This window comes from Zonotrichia albicollis, chromosome 1, assembly GCF_047830755.1.
Source record: "Zonotrichia albicollis isolate bZonAlb1 chromosome 1, bZonAlb1.hap1, whole genome shotgun sequence".
NCBI lineage: Eukaryota > Metazoa > Chordata > Aves > Passeriformes > Passerellidae > Zonotrichia > Zonotrichia albicollis.
Window position 1 is genome coordinate 113,620,040 of NC_133819.1, and position 22,768 is coordinate 113,642,807.

At 37.2% G+C, this 22,768-nt stretch overlaps 1 long non-coding RNA gene across 1 annotated transcript in view; it reads left to right on the forward strand.

Moving 5' to 3' along the window:
* The window catches only part of LOC113458838 (uncharacterized), a 69,895-nt gene that overhangs the window by 36,438 nt on the left and 10,689 nt on the right, over window positions 1–22,768 (forward strand). Inside the window, exon 4 of the long non-coding RNA XR_003379478.2 lies at window positions 15,199–15,338. This is a non-coding gene — a long non-coding RNA (uncharacterized LOC113458838). The remainder of the gene's footprint in view (window positions 1–15,198; window positions 15,339–22,768) is intronic.

Here is a 22,768-nt window from a genome sequence, read left to right on the forward strand (position 1 = left end):
ATTACAAACTTTATGTCTATAATCAGCCCAGTAGCAAAGACATGAATCAGTCTGAGCTTATGCCAAAACCTTCACTTCAATAAACACCAACTCTACATGGGCAGGACACCAAAAATAAAACACCTTGCTTGGTACCTGCTTAGCAGTCAGGTACAATCTACAAAAAAAGTATTCCTAATATGGAAAACCAATAATCATTATTTCTCTTGCACACTGAAATACTCTGACAAAAAACTGGGCACTTTGTATGGTTCCAACTGCAAATATACTGAAAGAAATAGTATGTGTTTCAGTTTTATCAAATCTGCAAATATTCTCTATAAACTTGCTTTCCAGAACTTCATTTGGAAAAAAAAAATTGAAATAATGAGTAGTTGCCAGTAGGTTTTAAGGAACTTCGAGATGTCCCAGTGGAGAACAGGATTCAAAACCAAAAATCAAAAAAGGACAGATTATCTTTAAACTTGTATAAATCAGTCAGATTTTGTATGTGAACTGCAGCTCCAGGCCCCTGTAAAGTTATGGAAAAGGGAAAAAAAAGAATTAAGCAAAAGTGCTCTATTCCTCATGGAGATGTGGGACTACCTTGTGATCTTAGTTATATATGAAATACATGTCTGTGTTTTCTGATTTAATCCTGCCATAGAGTTCAGTAGGGACTACAGTAGAATAACTAGGCAATTTTTTTGTCCTCATAAAATTTAAATGTTTGGTACACTTTTATATTTATACATATACTATTTTAGTTTATTTTTAATCTAATTCTAAATTTTCTTTATCTGGATTGCTTATATTACTTTAGCACTAAAATCCTCCTGAACTCTTTCTGAAATCAGCAATTTCAGAAGATTCTTGGGGGACCTCTTGTATCATGCTTACCATAACATTTGCTCTAAAGTTTTGTATCTTGAAAATACATAATGCAATTTTTTCCTCATTTCAACACCTACTGTTTTCTACTGAGTATAAAAATCAATAGACAATATTCCCAAAATCCAAAAATATTCTTTGTCTTTGGAACATTTTTGTACAGAGCAGATAGACAAAAACCCACAGTTATTGGTAATTATTTTCTTTTGTGTTTCTACTGTGACTTGGGAGCTTGACATTGCCTTTTAGGATGAGGTTTCCTCAAACTGGCCAGTTCTTTGTGGTCTTCCTTTTTAAATTTTTTTTCTCCAGTTCTACTAAATTTCACTTAGTTCTAAATTAAGCTACATTATGCTTATGCAATGCAGCAAGTAATCACTTACTTGGAACTATCTGAGACTGGTTTTTACATCTGCTCTAAAGATTTTTTTTTAGGTGCAGAATAGGAATCTGAATGTATCTTTGAATTGCTCTCACAGCATTTAACATTTTCTTGAGAGTCTGAAACAATGACTTTTGGAAGCAAAATTACCAGCTACTTAAATTCTTTTGTTTTTAGTCCATTATGCTGTTCATTCTAAAAAGTGATTTGTGTCACTGATTCAAAGTGATTCATTATACCCAAGAAGACCTGTTTGTTGTCCATATTTCGTAGCATTTGGATTTCACAAATACTTAATTTTGCTTTTAGTCCTTCTTTCCAAAAAGATTTGGCTGATGAAAACAAAGAACACAGCTCCTTCTTTGCAGGGATCTTAGGAAAAATATGCAGATATTTAATTTGTGAAGAAAAGATTCTATTCAGTCTTCCAGTTAGATTTCCTTTCTCTCAAAAAGAAAAGCTTAAAAAAAAAGGGGGAGGAGAGAAGGGAAAGCATAATTATTACAGTAGAATAATTTGAAAAAAACCTTGAGAAGAACATTTCTCACTTCAAGAACTTGTGGCCTGTTTCATTTCATGATGCATTTGTTTACTATCTCCTTCTGTTCCTTCATTTTGAACAATGCTTCTAGCTTGTTGTCCATCTCCCTTCAATATGCAGGAGGTTTTATCTCATCTGATAAATAATTTATATGAAGCATAAGAAATCTTTGTGCATGTGACTTCGTGCCTGTTTTACCATTTTATTTGCTCATTGTCCGAAGAGTAGTATAATCATGGGCAATTTCTCTGACTTGTAATTTTGGGAATCTCTTTATTTTGCTGCAGGTTTTTTTATTGTCAGGGGTTTTCTTTCTTGAATTTCAATTTTCTATTCTACTACATTCTTCTCACTACAGGTGTTCCTTTTACTGTTGCTCATTTTGTCCTTTTCCATTATTGCTGTAGCACTTCACAGTCTGAAGCTGTTGTTTTGGAGCTCTTTCTCAATTTAATTTGCGTATCCCAGAATTCATTCCATCTTGGTTTGAAATCTATGTCTCACAATGAGTTTCATAATTACAGATAAGACTCGTGAATTTTAGATAATTATAAAATTCTGCAAGAAAACACCTCTGTTGCAACATTAGGTTATGTCAGTCTTTCAGAAGTTTTGTGGTTTTAGAAAAAATATACCTTGCTGTCTCAGCTAGGCTTAGTTTCACGCTGTTATAACTGCTTCACATATAATAATAACTGAGTGGTTCATCTCTCTGCTTCTTTTTTTTTTAATTCCACTGCATCCATGATTGAAGGTGTGAAGTGTGTCCAGTGAATTTTGCCTGTCAAATGGCTTTACAAGCTCCTGCTTTCTCACCACCAGCATTATCTTCCCCAAACCTCACTTTTTATGTAATTTCTGTCCTAAGTATTTCTTTGGATACCACTTCTTACAGAACAGGATTTTAGCTAGTCCTCTGGTAAGAAGAGATTTATTAGCATTGGAATTGTGAATTTAGTCATGGGTTGCAGCTTCCAGCAGATTCCCAGCATCCCTAGGAGAGGCCCAGTCATTTCTGTAAAGATCATACTGTAGTCTTAAAATGTCATGGGCTGGCCGATCATAAGCCCCTCAAATTGGGATAGTCTCTTTCTTGGAGGACACATCAATCCAGAAGCCACAGGAATTTTAAGTTCTATATATTTCACTGTCATGTCATGTAGTTATTCCAGAAGAGCAGAATAGCTTAACTAGAAAACTATATGTAATGCAGGAGAGATTTTCTTTTACAGTAAGCCCTTCAGCATTTATGAGGAATATACAATTAATGTAAAATAAACATTCAGCTGATTTTCTTAATTTTTTTCCCTAAAAGTCTGCCAGAATGGGACTTTTTGGGTTTTTTTATTCTTCTTTAGTTCTCAATGTTCTTATTCTTGCTTACAATGGCACGTAAGAAAAAATAATTGTGTGTTTAAAATAGGGGGTTTTTTGGGTTTTTTTGCAGACATAAATAATTTTATCTCAACTTGATTTGACAGATCATTACTGAAGTTATGTTTCTTATTGCAAACCTCTCTTAGATTGTACTTTTTAAATTGAGGCTGTGGTGTTTTCCATCCTCCGCAATCACGCACTGCTCTAGGGAGAAGAAGAGAGCTATTAACCTTCATTTCTTGCTAGAGAAAGTGTAAAGAAACTAATAGAGTCACTGTTTAGAAACTTGGTTTGTAACAGGATAAGCACTCCTTTGTCTGTGTTCTGTTTCTCAGTGTTTTATGAGCAGCAAAAATATCTTCATCTTAGATGTCTGACAAGCACAAGATGTGGAAAAGGAACAATTATGGAAGGGGCTGGTGAACAGCTATAAGAAGGTCTCAGGGAGAAGTGAAGTGACTGCTGGTAAAGGAGGGTCTCAGAGCATTGCTGTAAGTTGCATCTGTTTGGCTTTGCCTGAGGACAGAGAATTCATCATTCCCAGAAAATAACCAGTTATTTAGGTGCAAAGATGGAGAATGAGGACTGAGAGAGCATCGATCTCTATAAGCATACCTTGTACAATAAGCATTGTTTCAAATCAGTAAAATAGGAGTCAAGTTCCAAAAAGACAGAGAACACTGAAATTAAGGTAATTTGTGCAGTCTCAGTGTCATGGTTTGAGCCTGGCACAGAGCCAGTGCCCCCCATGAAAATGCCCTCACCCTGGTGTCTGCTGTGAGATGTGACCAGGAATAAGCAAAACAGGCTTTAGCTTAAACATAAAGAACACTTTATTACTTAAACTACAGGAAAATAGGGAAAGACTATAAGGAAAAGAAAAAAAAAAATTGAAAACCTTACAAAAACCACTTTCCCCCTCCCCACTACCTGACTTTCCCAATCCGATACATTCTCCCAAAACACCAACTGCCCAGCCTGGCACGACACTTTAGTATACTCAAACTTCAGTTCATGAAGAGGAAAGGAGTCCTTCTTGTTCCATAGGCTTCCCCTGGAAACACACTGAAACCTCGTGTGCTTCCCTGTCACTTCGGCACCGCCCGGAAAAAGTCCTTTTGCCGCTTGTGACATCTTCCTTCCATGCTCAGTGCTCTCACCACTGACGCATGGACCAGAGCTGCTTTTAGGGTTGTCTTTCAAGGATGCCTTGTCTCACTCCAAAAAGGCACAGTCTATGCTTTGGGACATCTGTCCCCCCCATATTTTTCCAACCCCCTGGGGCCGGGGGTCCTCACGATGAACCCTCCTGGTTCTGAGGCACTGCCTCCCCCTAAATGCAGTCTCTGTGTCACAGGAACAACTGAGTCCATGGCCACAAGAAAAGTCCAGCCAAAAGGCCACTCCAAATCATCTCTCCCCGTTCAATCATCTCTACGTTCTTCGGGCCAGGTCCTTGTCTCATCTCATCTCTTATCTCCCTTCTCATTCAGCTTCGAGGAGGATTAGCATTTTTGCAAGGCCCCAATCATGAAAGAAAGGGGTTAAAACTTTCAGTCTCTGTCTGTCCCGGAGTGGCACTCCCACACACGCTGCCTACACGCTGCCGCTCCGGCCGGGCACTCTTCTTCCCCCCTTCTCCTCCTGGGCCGGCTGCTATCACATTCGGTGTCGCCGGCTCTCTCTCTCTCTCTCTCTCTCTCCTGGGGGGGGAATGGCTGCCTGAGGGCTGACTCCCTGGGATCTTCCACCCTTCTATCTTCGAAGCCCCCTCACCTCTCATCTCTGTCCAGGCCCAGGGCCTACCACGTGGCTGCCCCTCCCCCGCCCAGCAGCAGCGACTGGACAGGGGAGGGTGATCTGACCTCTTCGCCGCGACGTCCTAAGAGAGGCTCCCAAGGCCAGAGGCCCTGCTTTTAACCCCTGTGTATTCTCGGAGGTGTGTCCAAACCCCACTGGCTACACCAGGTGTCAGTATGAAACTCAGAACATCCATTGGTTTGACCACAGCATCCCAGAATTCCCACTCCTTCCTGGTCAAACCACCACACTCAGGTAGTGTCTTGCATCTTCCGCTGCTTCCACTGGTTATTTGTTATGGCTACCAGGCAGTCCTGTAACTGACAATATTTGTGTCCCTTCTTCCTCATCCCCAGAAAAAAGGATCTACACCTCTTTTAGACTGCAAACTGGATAGGGTGCTGCAAATGAATAGATATTTCATAGTTCCTACATCTCTCCTCTTGTTTTTTCTCTTTTCCCCCCTTTTTTCTATTTTATTAGTGGGTGAAAAAACCTGTCTGTAAAACAACATTATTAAATCTGTCTGTATGGATCATTACTCTCATATCTAAGCATTTTAAAACCATTATTTATCTTTATTATCTCTTCTCACAAGGGGCTTTTATTGTGTGATTTACAACAGGAGAAGTGAATCAGGGTAAGAAATGTTTGATATATTTATGATTTTCAGTGCTGTACACTGTTTCTGATATAATCTGCGAAATGAACATTTTATCTGGTGCTTTATGTATTCTAGCACTGCTTCTGCTAAGTGGTATTGCAGGCAGTAGTGTAGTTCTCAGCAGTTGTGCTGATTGGGTATTTGAGTCTTGTATTGGGCAGGAAGAAAGTGTGGAATGCAAAACAGACAAAGATAAAAAGACCAAAGGTATTTTAGTAAGTTTTATATGCTGTTTTATGTTTGCTTTCAAGATATGAAAATAAAAAGAAAGTTAAAATGAAACTAAAGTTGACATTGAATTGAATTGGCAATGACATTTTCAAAATGCAGTACTTTCCATGTGACTATCAAGACTGTTTGTCATACCGATAAGGCCTTTTTAATCTTCAAAATGAAAAATGTATTTGTTTCAGAAAAAGTATTTCAATTGAGCCATTTTTCTTAGAGTTTCCATCATTTAAAAAAACCAAAAAGCAAAACATACCTCACAGTAACATAAACCCCGAAAACAGATTCTAGATATTAATTAGGTGAAGTGAGATATTCACAGACAAATTAATTTCCGACATAAATGCAGAAGCAGCCTTTAAAGCTATACGTTGAAATTTTATGAAAACAAAATATGAGAAGTGGAAATATGTCCTCAGAGTTAAGCAGTGGATATTAATAAATTTCAATTTGCCCACATCTACAGGAATCTTGACAAGGTACAGAGAATCTTACCTTTGACGACGTACAGAGATGCTGGGTGGTGGGACTCTACGCACCTGTGAGGGGTCTTCCAGTTTCCTGTGACATGATGACAGGTTAGGAAGGTGGTGGAGAGCTCCCTTTGATCACATTGTGGGGACAATCCTGCTGCTTAAAGGACCATAACATGGCACATGCTGGGGTTATTGTCTTTTCTTAGATTTAGGACAATATCCTAGTACAAAGCTTCAACACTCTCTATAGGGATCTTTTTTCCCTCCCCAGAATTTATTCATCTTGCCTGCTTATTTGACTTTTTAATCTGAGGACTCAAATGAAGTTTCTCAGACAACAATATTTGTGATAAAGGACTTTGATTCATGTTCTAAGGACAGTCCATGTCACACAATGAATTTGATCTTGTAGAGAGATGTGGTCACTTCATCTAAAAGTTCATTTTCTTGACTAAATTATCTACTCAGTGCTGTTAGAATGTAGTATTTGAGCATAATGCAGATTCTTGGCTTTAAGGAAAACTAACTAAAGGAAAAAGACAGTGCAAGTAACCTTGTGACATACTGATACACAGATGGATCCTGAGCATGGATTGATGATTTTTCATCCACTGCTAAGCCTTCTCTCACCTCAAGTGACAGAGTAGCGACTAGTAGTACAGGTAATAATTCTCTGATACACAAATATTAGCAAAAATTGCATACTTATGTTGGACTGCAAAAGTTACTATTAGAGAATGATGGGGATTATGGTCAGGAAAATCATTGTTACTGTTGAGGATTCCTACCTCTTGATCACAAAATACTTCTGTGAGATAAACTTTTTGCTGCACCCTTCCTTTCTACTTCTCCTAAAAAAAGCTTTTTCAACTTGTTCTTGCTCTTTGCCTCTTCTTATCTCACTCCATCAACCATAATCTCCAAACTGACAGTGTAAATCTCTGTCCCAGTCCCATCCTAACCCCAAAGTTTTTTCTGAGTAAAGCTCTCTAGCTTCTTACCTAAGCTATGCTCTCTCTCCTTTGCTCCTCATTGGCTATGTGCATTTTCTCTGGCTTCCCATTCAGTTATGGCTTTTCTGGTGTCAGTCTCTCTTAATTATATAGGTGACCCCAGTTCTTCCTGTACAGTTATCTTTTCCTTACCTCATCTAAAATGCCCTGTCTTTCATCATCTCCCACCCCAGTTTTTAATCAGATTTTTTATTTCTTTCTTCTCAATCTCATTCTTAAGGTGTTAGTGTAAATTGACCCACCTATGGCACTGTGTCAGTCCGCCTTGGAATTTAATTGGGGTTTTTGCCTTAATTCTTAAAAGTAAGGACCTTTATAAGTACAAGTGGAAAGTGTTTTTTGGTCTTGATTTTTAAATTTTTTTAAGACACAGTTAAGAAAATTTTCAAAGCAACTCAAAGTTTTCCACTCTAGCCTTGTAATAAATAATTTAAACCGAGGGATTTAAAAATGTGCAATTTGAAAACAAGACAGGTCAAGGGTTTTGAAAATCTTTATTAAGAATACAAAGTTTTATGACCTTTTTTTCCTGTCAAATTATAGCAGGATTGCTTTGAGTTTGTGTGAAATTGGATTCCCTCAGACCCCACACAGCTAGGTTTGTTCAGGTTGTTAATTGGAACTTTCTTTAAAGGAACTGATCCACAGTCCCGTAATTCAAAACACAAAGCTCCTTGATCATTTTGAATTAAACTCGTTCCAAATTGTTTTATGTGGGCAACATCTCCCAGTTTCATCTACAGAAGGTGGACAGAGGTAATTGAAAAGCAGGATATTAGGAAGATGACTGCTGTCGAGCCTTAATTATAGGTGACTCTTGTAACCGCTTTTATGATAATGGGAAGCACACAAATTTATCTATATCGAATTTATCTTTTATAAACAGATCCAGGCTGGCTTGGGTGACCATCTCAGGCTGGCCAGAGGTGAGATAACCCTTGTCTGAAATATGTATAGCCTCTTGAGCATGACATTACCCTGACTGGTTACTCAGTCTGGGCCATTTAACACATGATGAGATGGCTATTCCTACATCTCAGAAGCTGTGTGTTCCTGGACAGCTTAGGGTAAGGGCAAAGCAAGCTGGGGTCTTTTGAGAGAGGCTGGTTCAACTTCACAAGGATTGTGGCAGTGATATAATAAAAAACACAACTTGCTCCATAGAGCCAGTGCTATGGGTAAATGAGGATCCAAGTGCAAGAAGCAATTAAGGCATGCTCTCAACTCAAGTGCTGTTTTACAGTCTTACAAAAGGTTGGGGTTTTTTAAAGGCAAATGCCAGCATTTACCCAGGTTCCAAAGCAAATGAAGCGTAGGCCATTTTAGGAAGCTTAAAATCAGTTTTTCCATACTGCAGGCTGCTTAATCATGCACTTAGCAGTGAGCATGTGCCATCACTGAAACGTAGCATTTGCTGAGTGACTTCCTTTAAAAAAAAATCTAAAATATAAATATGCATCTAGGGAAACGGAACTTGGAGTTAAAATATGAGTAGCTAAACATGAATTTTTTTTTTCCATAGATCTTCATATTCACTTATGAAATGAAAAATGCCTATTGCATTTGCAGCCATGCTGCTAACTCATTACCTCCATCTTGCAATTAACTGCAGTGGGTAAAAGCTGGCTTCCCTATCAAGATAATATGCACAAATCTTCTTTCACTTTGTTGTATCAGTGCAGGATTTTTTGTCCATGATCTCGCAGGAAACTGATATATTTCTAAATCCCTAAAAATACCTTTTTTGGTGCCCTTGGAATACTCCAAGTGCTTTTTAGAACTGTACAATTGAATTCTTTGACAGATCTCTCTTGGTGTTTTTGAGAGCTACTTTTAGGTGTTGTGGTGTTGCATATGGAAGCACCTGCTTAGCCCTACTGGGGGACACTGTGTACCTTTCTTATTTGCCCTGTCTTGACACATGATCAATATCCTCACTTACCAGCACACACACCACTGATACCTTTGAACTTTTGATTTTTCTCAGCCTGAAAATCAAAGAGGATTATTACCTCAAACTGAACCATGTCAGTACATATCAATAACTGCTAATTATTAGCTAATTAGCTAATGCTATTCCTTCTATAGTTATATCTATACACAGCTATCTTTATGCTTTTTGTTGTGATAGTTATCCAATTGATAACGGTTAAATCAGGTAATCCAGGAAAGTAAAAAAAAAAAAAAAAGTGGGAGTAAAATGTTAAAGTATTTCATATTTATTGCTGAAATTCTCAAATGGATTATTTCTGCTATGTGACCTGCAGTCTCTTTAAATGTTTAAATAGGGCAATATCTTTATATTCCAAAACAAAATCACATACTGAATAAAGCAACAAAAGTAATAAATGCTCAGTGGAAAATGGTTTTTCATGTTGATATTCTAAATATGTATTATGAAAGTACTTGTTCTTACATGCAGTTGTTTATAATTGAAATTCTTCCTCTTGTGCCTCTATGATGTTACCATTTTTGGACTCTATATGTTATTTGTTTTGTCAGGGAAGTGTGGAAAGTTGCTTTGGAACAACTCTGTCGTGTAGTAGAAGAACACAGTAAAAGTACAAATGTTTTGAGGAAAGAACGTGACCAAGGAAACTAATTTTGCTCTGTATACCATACTTCTCCCTGCCTTCTTCTGCTGTGGAGGAGTGTTGTGTCAGAAAAACTCACGGCAAAGAAATAGGGAATACTGGAAGAGAAAAGGAGGGATAACAGTGTATGCTGCTCTCCTGAGAAAGCATCATTTTCCCAAAGATTGTCTCTGTCATTTATGATTGTTTAAAATGACAAGAGGTACTGGTTTTGGATAGGGTCACTAGAGCATTGGTGATTCCCAAAAGCCCTTTGAATCCAGGAGTTATTCCAAGTTAATGCTGGGGAGCAGCAAACAAAATAGCTTTTCAGTCAAGATTTATTTTGTTCCTTAGCACTAAAAATTTCTCTCCTAAGAAACACACTGGTATTTTATTTGGTTTAAATGAGAGACATTGGCACTGTTAGTGAGCCTACAGAGCATTTGAGCAAAATAGCAAAGGGGTTACTGCATCCATATGTGTATTGCTTGAGGGATTAGATGAATCTATTCAGTGAGTCAAATGCCTAGATTTAAATATCCCACAGATTCAAGATTTGTGGGAGCTGTCTGCATTCAGAAAGGACATTTACCAAAGGAATAAAAAACTGTGATATAACCCAGTGCATTTTAAATCTGAATCTGAATGCTTGCTTCAACACAATGTGTTTCAACTTCTAACAGTATCAATCAAGGCAAACTAAGATGCCATTTTCAGAAACAGTAACTTAATAAATACACCCTGAAGATTTGTAACTCTCCAAAAACTTGCAAACTTTGAATGTTTGTTTGGTCAAATTGTCCAATGCCTTTTGCATCTTCTCAAATCTTTAGATATTAATTTCTTTTATTAACGCTCTTTTACCATTTTTAATGTTCTTTTTTCCATGAATACCATACAAACAAAAAAGCAAAAAAAATTTGCTTTTCACTGTCCTTTTTTTGAAAAGCTGATGTTCAAGAAACTCAGAAGAGCACAGAAGTGTTTCATCAATATATTTTACTTATAAAATATTCTAGTGGGGAATTTTCTGTAAAGTTGAGATACCTAGGAGAAACAAGTTCAGTAAATGGCAACATATTATTTCGTAAAATAAAGTTAATGAATGAATGTCAATTCTTATTGACTAATATTTTCAAAGGGCTGTCCTGAGTCAGATCCTGCTTGGTGTCTGTGAACCTAATGGATGAACTTGAAGTTCTGGGCATGTTGGTGGTCTGGTCTAAAGGGATAGCATTGTTAATACTACTCACTGAAAGAAAATCAATGAAACAGGTGGTTCTGTGTTGTCTCCATTATAACAACATTTAGATTACAGGAAACTAATGGAAATTTCACATTTTCCCTTGATTTCCTTTTTTCTTTTGGTTTTTAAATTATACTTTGCTACTTCTCTTTCCACATGATTTTTTTGGTAGTATTTCGATTGTTTCAAATTTCAAACAAAAAAAAATGTTCCTATGAAATTTTCAAGTTTGGTATTATGACCCTTCCAAAAACTAAATGAAAGTCTTTTCATTTGTATTACTGTCTTCAAGACTTTGACTAGGTTTTGACTTGAAGGGCTCTTTAAAATACCTGTAGGTAACACCAGCTCTCTAACAGCCTTTACAATGATGTTAGAGAAGTGTATGCCACTGAAATAATTTAAAAATTGAAATGTTAACGTGAAATGGGTCAGCTCATTAACACAAAATCAAAATCTGAATTTTAGAATTTGTGGGTAGAATCATAGGATGTAAATCGGTGCTAGTGGCAATGCAATTACACAATTAGAGATTCTGTTAACAATCAGTCAAACAGGGCCTAACGTGGTACATTGCATTGGTTTGGACAACGGTAGAGTTAATTTCTACACAGTAGCTGGTCTGGGTCTGCCCTTTGGGATTGTGCTGGAAATATTGTTGATAACATAGGGACATTCTTGTCATTAAGGAGCAGGGCTCGCCAAGAGCCAAGGCCTTTGCTTCTCCTCAAACCATCCCCTAGCAAGTGGAATGGGAATGCACAAGGAGTTGGGAGGGGACACAGGTGGGACCTCTGGCCCAGATGATCACAGGGATACCCCACAGCATTTGGCATCATGCTCGGTGCATAGAGCTGGGAGAAGAAAAGGGGAGGGAGGAAACACTGAGAGTGATCTCATCTGTCTTTCCAAGTCACCTTTACATGTGATGGAGCACTCCTTTCCTGGACATGTCTGAACACATGCCTTTCTTACTCTTACACTTCTGAGTCTCTTCACCATCCCACTGGTGGAGGAGTGAGAGGCTAAACCTTGACATAAATTCATGGTGATTTCAAGCATTTGCATCTGAAATTCTGTAATCAATTTGTCTCATTTTATTGATTTCTTGTTCTGAAATGGAATGCTTGTTATTGCTTATATGCTTATATGATTTTAATCTGCACAGGCTTAAAATATTTAATTTTTAAAAAGCTGGAAATGTTCCAAACCCTCAGTGCAAGAAAGAGGACATGGTGTTCTTCAAATACATATGCATGTCAACAATAGAGCTCTTACAGCAAGGTCACTGTCAGTTGATTTAAAGCTCAGACTCCAGTAGAAAGTACTTAGAAGTCCAACCATTATTGTATGACTCACTTGACACTGCAGATAGAGTGAACTCCTGCAGATGTGCACATTAGAACTCTGGTTGTCACTAACTTGTGACTGATAGTGTAAGATGGCTAAATGAATAACTTGATGTTTGCATGCCTTGAAAACAGATAATAGATCTATGAAATCTGGCAGTATATTCAAGGCAACACACATAAAATACACTAATGTGGCATTTAAACTGATAAAAACTGTCAGCATTATAGGGGAATGCTTTTCCATGTCTTTCACATTCTGCCACAACTAAAAGTTTCAAGGTCTTATTTTTTACTGTGTGACCAAAGATCATGAACTTTCATAGCACCCACCTCATATGCTTAAGGCTTTCCTGTGAAAAACCTATGGCAAACTAAGAATCATTACCCGAAAAAGATTAAAATTTGTTCTGTTCACTACACAGTGTTAATGCTATCAACATCACAATTTGTTTAACAAAAATCAGTTTCAAAGATGATTTCTGACCATCATTCTAAAGGAGACTGCTCTAGTGGCAGAAGGATTTAAATAACTTTCCCTGTTGCACAAATCTAAAGAGCAGATGTTACACCAATAGTAAGATTGACACTTGCCAGTTTCTCTCTGATCTGAAGTAATTACAGGAAAAAAAAGCATAAACTTATGGCAGGAATTGCACAGGACCAAAATATGTACCAAAAGTATTTGATATAGTTAGGATTCTCAAACATTCTTGCACCATGGGGGGAAAAGTGATGCTGAGAATTCTCAGGATTTTAGTGTTTTTGGTAAATGAGAATGGGGTTCTAACTGCTCATGGCTGGAGTCAGTTATCACGTGGCAAAAGTTGCAACATTGTCTTTTGATAGATTATGAGTAAGTGGTGTGGAAAAAAAGAAAGTTTAATGAAGTTTAATAAAAATGCACCTAAAATGCTATTTTAAATCTCTCTCTGATGTGAATTTTTATGAGAGGAGTAATCAGTGGTATGAATGGACACCTAGAATTGCTCCCCAAAAACCTTTTGTTCAAACCAGGTGACTGGCTCTTAATAGTGCCTGTTGGATGAAGTATCTTTAGGCAAAGGACACGAAATAAACCCATCAGCATCAACTTCGTCTGTCTTCACTTCCCTTTTACTTATTGACATAATTTCAGTGCTTGTGGAGGAGACAAAACCATTAAATTTCTCAGCTCTTTAAAAACTGGCTGTCAAAAAAATGATCAGGAACCCAACTTCTTGCCAATATGTTTTAATAAAAAAAAAAAAAAGTGTAAAGAAATTGTAGGATTTTTTGAAGGATTCAATAGAATTCTGAAATAAAAGAAAGTAAAGTTGCATAACAGTGTGGTTTTAAGAAGGGATTTAGTTAGATTGGTTCTTAGTATTCGCATGAAACATTTGGAAGGCTTCTGCTGGCAGCGCCTTTTCCTCTGACCTGACATCGACACAGAAAGAAGATCCCAGGTACTGAATGCTCTCCACTTGTGGCAAAAAGGAGACAGAAGAGGTTTAGTTGAGAGAATTTTGCTTTGCCCGCCATTTCAGCAGTGTTACTTTGAAAGAAACTTTAACTCCAGGTGACCTAAAATCTCAAGCTGTGAAACTGAAATCAAGAAAGGCGTAAACTCTGCGTAAAGAGCTGTGTGATTTACATGATGCACTTTCTGGTGATGTTAAGCACACAAATAAGACATCACAACAAAAGAACTTCACTGAAGGATACCATGTTCCTCCGGTCCTCATATATAAACATTAACTAAAGCTGAAATTAATATCCCTTGCAAGGAGGCAGAGCCAAGGAGTAGAATCAGAGTGTTTCTCAGGGAGGTGAAGAGTCCCAGCTCCCTCTTGGGAAATATTCTTGTATAGTACCAGAAAATATCACAATTACACAGATGGTGGTCAAGACAGCACAGATATTACCAAATAGGAAAGCTTTTGTGTTTGTTTTGGATTTTTTCTTGTATTTCCCAATATAGACCTCTGAGGGAGTGGCAATGCTCTCTTTTAACATTTACAAGTTGTCTCTTTTTCTCTTCTCTATGGATTAAAAATTTAAAAAAACCAAACCACAAAAAAGCCCCACTGGTTAATGACCATATTTGTAATTATTTTTATATCATTTACAAAAATATCTCAGCATCTGAGAGATGTAAAATTTCTGCAACTTGCTTTTAAAAAAGATTACAGTTTTTTCTATCTGGAGCCTGCTATTAATGATAGTATCTAGCAGGAAGATTGAACCTTCCTTGTGTGTTTACATATCAAAGGACTACATTTTCACATCTTCCTGAAGAACTAATTAAAACTTTGATTTTTTAAAATGGTAATTATGTTTTAAAGTATTAAGGGCTAGCCTGTCTGTGATCGTGTATGGAGATTGAAATTATCAGGCACCTTCAGCAGCTGTTCTGCCATGGCAATACTAAACTTTATGGAAGATGGAAGTGCTGTTTTTTAAAGGTTCAACTATGTTCATACATTGCATTTGCAATGATTGTAACCACTATGAGACATTAATGGAAAATTGAATGTTGGGTTTGCAGTGAAATTGGTTTGGTTTGGTTTGGTTTAGCTTGATTATGTTTTTTACAGACTTCCTTATTCTATCAACTGTTCCTTGTTTGCTTGTTCATTTGTGTTTAAAAGTAAAATTCTTCAAGGTAACACTTGTTTGCATTTTTTTTTTCAGGTTTTCAAATGGAAAGAACATAGCAAATTCTGAAGAATTCGAAATCCATGAAACATAGTAGAAAATAATGGCATTCCCTATGACTTGAAATCCACACAATTTATTTTAAAAAATGTTGCTCTCTGAGACAAAAACAAACTGTAAGATTTAGTATAGAGTGCCCTTGGAGTATTTAACCTAACAATATTTTTATACAGTGTAAGTGTCCCCATGTTAGAAACAATGTCTCAGTTAGTTTAAAGGCATTATACCAAAGATTAATGTTATTCTTTATTGTAGTGGATTCAATAACCTTTACAATTCCATCTCATATATTGTGCCAAATTCAATGATTTTTTTTCCTCATCTATAAATCTAAGAAACCTTTCTTTTTCAGCTTTTCTTCATGGCTGATAAAAGCTTCAGTATTACATACCCATCTAATGAAACTATTGCCAATTTACAAAAATATACTAAGGGTTTATGCAACTGTTATTTCACTCTTTTATCTTGTTAAGCCATTGAAAAGCCTTAAGACAGAAAGAATGTTCAAGTTGAAGCCTGTTTTCTGCATTTATTCTTTTTTTTGGTCAAATGGAATTATCAGTCATTATCTCAAAGCACTGAAAGATCACCTCCAGTCACACTATTCCTTGGCAAGTGATGTGTGTGTTGCTTACTTTCTTTTAGTTTCTGACAATACTGGCAAGACTTGATTATGGTAATAAGTGGTTTTATCTATCTACATCTCACTTTTGGTGTCAAGGGAACACTCAAAGTTTTGAAAATTACTTTTTGTTTTAATCTCTACATATTTTATCACTAAATTTCCTTTCAGTCTCTCAGTTCATACCATGATTTGGATTTTCAAAGAAATCTGAATGCTTCTAAAGGTTCAGCATCTAGTTTCTTCTAACATTGTTTGAAAGTCTCTCTCTGAATCTGGTTTTGTCATCAGGAAACCTTGATTAATCAAAAGACTTTTCACTCTTTTTTTAGGTATCCAGCTATCCATAAACAGTTGCATTTTCAGGCAACTTGCCCAGAGACACCTTCATTTTAATTCTCCCTCCCTTTGGCTTGAGTGTTTCACACCTCACTCCTCTGATAAACTCCTCTGTATGGTTTTGTCTGCCTCCTTATTTTTCCCCCTCCCTTTGTGGTGTCTTCAGGAGTTTATTTGTCATAAAGTTCATTTGATATTATTTACAAGAATTATACAATTATAAATGTGGGTTTATGAAAATGAAGTTTCTATATCTAGTGTTGGTATTTAGAATTAAGCAAATGAAAGATCTTCCATTTTTATTCTGAAAAATTATATATTTAAATTTGTGATTTTTTTCAAGGTAGACATATTTTTACTTGTGTCTAAATTATAAATACAGCCCTAGTCTGCTCCAAGATGTGCACAGCACAACTGCCAAGAATGTTACTGAGAGCTTCCTTGTATCTGTTAGCACACAGGGATAAGTCAGCATTGGTTTGTGTTTGCCAACAACCTCAGTTGACAAACTCAACAAAAAGGAGGCTGCCTTATTCCTGTTCTTGCTAAATAATGTAACTTTTTCTGTGCTGCAATATGAGCTAGAGCAATGTAAAATTGACAAGGATGTGTCTCAAGTGGCTTCTCATGTGGAAGTCCTTCCTTGCCCTTTGGCTGGCTCCACTAACCATAAGCTTTGTTCCATCATCAAGTTGAAGAAAATAATTTAATAATTTAATTTTGTTAAGAAATGCCTGGATTAGTACATAATTTTAATTTTTCCATCTGGCTAAGGCTTTTAAGGCCATTGAAAATTGTAATGTAGATGAAGAATTAAAAACTGGAGAACTATTCTTTAGAATCTTAACTAACACCTAACTTATTTAAGCCTTATATTCTAGCTAGGTATCATTAGATATTCTGCTCAGGTGATGTCTGGCTGAGGAGAGGTGGAGCGGCAGCTGCTCAGGTTTCGGCAGTTTCTTAGAAATTCATTAATTTATTCTCCAACAGGGTGGAAAGATGGTATTTCTGCAAAGACACAACCATACACATCCAAGAGGGAGAGGCATCTTTCCATCTCTGTGGAGAGAGTAGGAACAATGATGTGGCAGAGCATCAGCAGCTCCCGGTGTCCTTGGGAAGGTGCCATGTCTTGACAGCTTCTTCCTTTGTCTGCAGGAGGACTTTGGCTATGTCCCTGTAGGCTGAAGGGTGGTTAGGTAAAGCTGACGCATGGGGAAATAATCACAAGGGTGACTAAAGACCTGTCAGGAAAAGTAGTCAGGATTAATAGATATAGGCACTTAGGTCTGCCTGCAATAGATAAGCATTTCTGGTCTGGTTTAGGCATCTTCCTTGAGGAAAATTCTTCTGAATGTTTACAACAGAAAACCAGATATATTATCTCTAGGTAAAGCTTTCTGAATACCACTCTTAAAATACACCCTAAATAAAATTCTAGTTACATGCTTTTATTTACCCATTAATCAATCTTTGGGCTTCAGTGCCACCAACATAGGGTTTACCTTTTCTCTCATCTATTTTGATGGTCTTCATACATTTTCTCTACTATATGAAATCTTACACTTATCCTATCTAGCTTTGATTCTCGTGCTGCCTTCAAGTTTCTAGTAGGTAACACAGCAAATAAAGATGAATAAATAAGATTTATTGATACTGAACATAATATACCACCTTTGTCCTCTAGCATGGAAATTGAGCTACGCAAACACTACAAGTAGGCATTCAGCAAAGGCACTCTGGACGGGGATGCTAACTTTGTTACAAATTTGTTAAATGCAATATCACTAAAACAACGTATCAGTGTCATCTTCAGCAGCCTTCAAGATTCTGATTTTGTGCATTATAGACCTATGTGCCTGACTAAAAAAAAATTAAATTATACTCTGGCATATATATTTAATAAATAGCAAATGAAGGTTTCTGATAGCAAAATGTCCAGCAAATTATTATAGTTTATATGTATTTATTTTGTAAATATCTTCTCACTTATCTTCACCAGCAACTTACAACTCCCCAACTGTTCAGAAATTTTGCTTTGGATATTTAAGTTTTATTTGATCTACGATTCACAGGTAATATTTATATACTTTTTCTGATGATTTAAACACTTAAAAGAGGAGAAAACAATATTGAGGTTTTTTTCAGTGTCAAAAGAAGCAAAATCAATTGAAATTTAATTTGAGCTACGTACCTAATTCACTTTAAACTTCACAGAAAATGGGATGCAGCAGGGACACCTCCATAGGGCCATAGCTTCATATTGCTGATGTGTTGCATACACACTACCAAAGCTCCCAAAGAGACCCACAGTCAAACAAATGTCAAATCAACAAGATGATTGGATAGGAACTTATGAAGGCTTCGTGTCAGGGATGAGAGAGCAAATGGTATCTGATCTGACATGAACCTACAGTGGCAAAGGCAATATCTAATCCAACATCAAATGTGACAGAAAAAAGTTAAACTTTTCAGTCATTTTTAATGTCTGAAGCACCTGGGAGGAGGGAACTGATAGAAACTGATGCAAACCGATGCAAACCAAGTGCTTCAAGTCATAGGATGAATAATTTGTAACCTAGAACTAGGAGACTTAAGGTTTCATTTGCTATGTAATTGAATCAAATTTTTTGTCAAATTCAGGGAAAATTGAAACACTGCTTAACCCAAAGACTGAACTCTAAAGAGCAGCAAATACGCATGCATAGCAAAATATCAAGGGAACAAATTTCATTACAGGGAGGGGCTATCTTCCATGTGATGAAGTAGGTTGGGCAGGTGATAGGTACACAGCATAGTGCTCCAAAGTTCATTCCTGTGGGGATTAGTTGCATGGTCTGTGGTCTAATGGGTTTCCATGGTTGTGTTTTGGGAGAGGGGTGCTACAGGGGGAGCTGCTGTGAGAAGCTGCCAGCAGCTTTCCCCATGTCTGACAGAGCCAGTGCCAGCCGGCTCAAGGAGGGACCCACTGCTGGCCAAGGCCAGGCCCTTCAGCAGCAGTGGTGGTTCCTCTGGGGTAACAGAGTTAAAAATGGGACAGTGAACCCCCTGCAGCTGCGGCATGAAGCAGGAATGAGAATATGGGAGAGAAACAGGCCTTAAGGCACCAGGGACAGCGAAGAAGGAGGGAAAGGAGGTGCTCCAGGCTCTGGAGCTGAGATTCTCCTGCACCTCCTGGTGCAGGCCACGGTGATGCAGCTGTGTCCCAGCAGCCCATGGAGGAGCCCACACTGGAGCAGAGATCTGCTTGCAACCCCAGGACAGCTCCACATCAGAGCCTGGATGCCTGAGGGAAGCTGTGACCCTATGGGAAGCCTGTGCTGGAGCATGCTCCTGGCAGCACCTGTGGGCCCATGGAGAGAGCTCACACTGAAGCAGGTTTGCTCCAAGACTTGTGACTCCACAAGTGAGTGACCCACCCTGGAGCAGCCTGCTCCTGAAGGACAGCATGCTGTGGAAGCGATCCCACCGGAGCACTTTGTGAAGGACCACAGCCAGTGGAAACGACTTATTGGAGAAGCTCATGGAGGACTGCCTCCTATCAGAAGAACCCCATGCTGGAGCCGGGGAAGAGTGTGAGACGTCCTCCCCTGAGGAGGAAGGAGTGGCAGAGACAAGGTGTAATGAACTGACCACAGCCCCCATTCCCCTCCTCCATCCCACTGCAGTGGGAGTGAACAAGTGGCTGTGCAGGGCTCAGCTGCCTATATGGGTCAATGAAGAACAGACAGAGAAAAAAATTGTACCTTTTTTTGTGCCAAAGATATTTGCATCTGAAACATGTTTTATTCCATTTTTTTTTTCGTTTTTCAACTATGTCATTGTGCCAGCAGCAGCAGATAAAATGCTTTTATGGGCTCTATTAGTCTCCCAGTCCTCAGCAGAACAGTATTTAAAGGACTAGCTGCACAAGAGATTCTACCTTTGATTATTAGTCCATAATAGATTTTTTTTTTCTATAAACTTCTCCCACTTTTTTTTAGACTCCTGTAAAGGTTTTATCATGAACATCCTCTTATGTCAGAATTCCACAGATTAGCTATGAGCTATGAAGAATTTCTATTTTGTTTGGTGATTTATTTTTTTAGCTAAATTACTGTGACCTCCCTAGGCTTTATTGGATTAGTCCTTTCTTTTTTATTTCTCCATGTAACATATGACTTTATAGGGAAGTATTTTACCCCTTAATAGCTGTTTGCAATTTGTATAACATTTATAACTGTCTCTGATTATCTCTCTTTTTCCTGCTTCCTTTTTGAGATGATTGTGGGGGTAGTAGAAATTGCAGAGCACTCAGGATAGCTTTATACAGTATCATAGAAAATCATAATATTTACGTTATTGTTTTTATTTTCCTTTTTTAAAATGTTTGCTTTCTTTTTTACTGCTCCTGAGTATTGAGCTGACATTTTCACTGAACTGTTCATTACAAGTCAATTCTAAAGATTTCATTCCTGTGTGGCAAAAATAATCTCAGAGCTGTTCACCTTATATGTAAAATTGAGATTGTTTTTCCTCCTGTGCATCACTGTGCATTTACCAACACTGATTTCATCTGGCATTTCATTATCACTTTATTTCTTCGGCAGTTTGATTACCCTTGTTTTTGTTACCTTGAATAACTAATTATCACCAACAAATTTTGTTTTCTCATGGCTTTTTCCTCACTTTTTCCAGTTATGGAAGCATTGAAAAGTCCTGAAACACCAAAGATCCTGTGTTACTCCACTTTATTTATTAGCTAAATAAATTTAAAGTCCAACTACCTATATTTAAAGTCCAACTACCTATATCACACTACTTATATATTTCGTTGTTGAATTTTCCCCCTTTAACAAAATGGGTGCTGAATTTTATTTAGGTGATCATGTGTTCCTCAAATACAAAAATTTTAAGAACCATGAGCTGATATGAGCAGTCAAGGATATAATTTGACAGAGTTCCTTGAACCATGAGAGGGGATTTTATTCTGCTTACCAGTCTTTGTATTTTGTATAGAGACAATTTTCAGGTTCTCATGGTTCTCAAGAGATTTTATTGATGTGATACAAGTGGAAGCAATCACCAACAATACAAGTAATAGAGATAGATTGTGCTAGCCTAGCATTTATTATGTGTTCCTATGTTTCTATATTGTGTGGTTGTGGACAATGTTCATGTGGATAAGTTGATCTTAAAATTCAATGAAACTATTAGGAAAACCTGAATTATCTTAATTTCATAAGCATAATTTTACTTTAAAACATTATGCACCTGGCTTTCAATGCAGTATTGGGCACTTTTGTTTGCACTAGGTTAGACTATTACTGATTGTAGTTTGAATAAAAATATTCTTTTAAAATATATATTAAATTCATTAAGTTTGGCAAGTTTCCAAACCTTCACAGTAGCTCTCTCCCAAAAGGCTTTTCTGTTTGCAAGTGGAACATGTCAGATAATATCTGGAAATGAAGATTTAAGGTGGTCATAACCTTATTTGAGCAATAGAAATAACTGCATCAGGCTAATGCTCTAGGGATTACATTTTCAATCGCTTTTAACACTTCCTGAAATGTGCTTTCACAGCAGCAGTGGGTGAGAGTGCTTTTAATGAGGGGAAAAATATAATATCTGAAGAATCAAGTATTTTTTTCTGGTTTTATTGTGCTTGAAATAAAACCAAAATTGAATAAATTTTAGGGTCACTGGTATTAACCCAAACAATTTCCTTCAATTTGATAAGGGACATGGATGTCTGTTGTTAACACTTTTGCAAAAACAACAAAACAGAGAAACAGAAAAAAAAATGTCAGATATAATATTTCCCTTTAAGGTTGAAATAACCTACAGTAACATGCTGAACTCATCCAAATTTCAGAAAGAAAAGGTCACTACCTTTTTTGGGGGGCGGGGGGAGGGGCTATGATATTAAAAGACTAGATTTAAAACTAAATGCATGTTACTGGTGCTAATCTATATTGCATCTTGTCCATGATTTATTTTCACACTAGTAAGACTAAGTAGTTTTTCGTTATCTAAAAAGAATGGTCTGTTGTTTCAGAACAGAATTACTTTGGAATAATAATTATGCAAAGAAAATTTCAAAATCACTGAACTGATGTGCATCCTGTTTGAAGTGTTTTTTACAGAGTCTTTTGACTTCTAGGTTTGGAGTTTTTAAGCTGTTGGGGTGTGTCCATATGTTCAGTAGAACACAAACTGAACTTTTCATTCAGTTCTATATCAATGCAATAAAATGTTAAAAATATTTTCTAACCTCCAACAAGCTTCAGAGTATAATTAAAAGTAGTAGAATCTGCAGAAGATTTATAAGAAGACTTAGAGCTGCAGATCATAATAAGACCAAAACTGTTATTTATAGAGAAACTCAGAGAAAGAATTTCCAGGACTTTTAGGGGGTATCCCAAAGATATTTAAGAATTTCAAACCAGAAGTTTTATTTGTGTTTACATTTGTGCTGGTTTTGCTGTACCAAGGCAAACAACTTGTGTTTGGCTGAGACAAATATTCAATGAAGCATCCTGTTTTGGCTTGAAGACATAAAGATTAACAAAATTCAGAATTCTGGAATCAGAGTGGTAT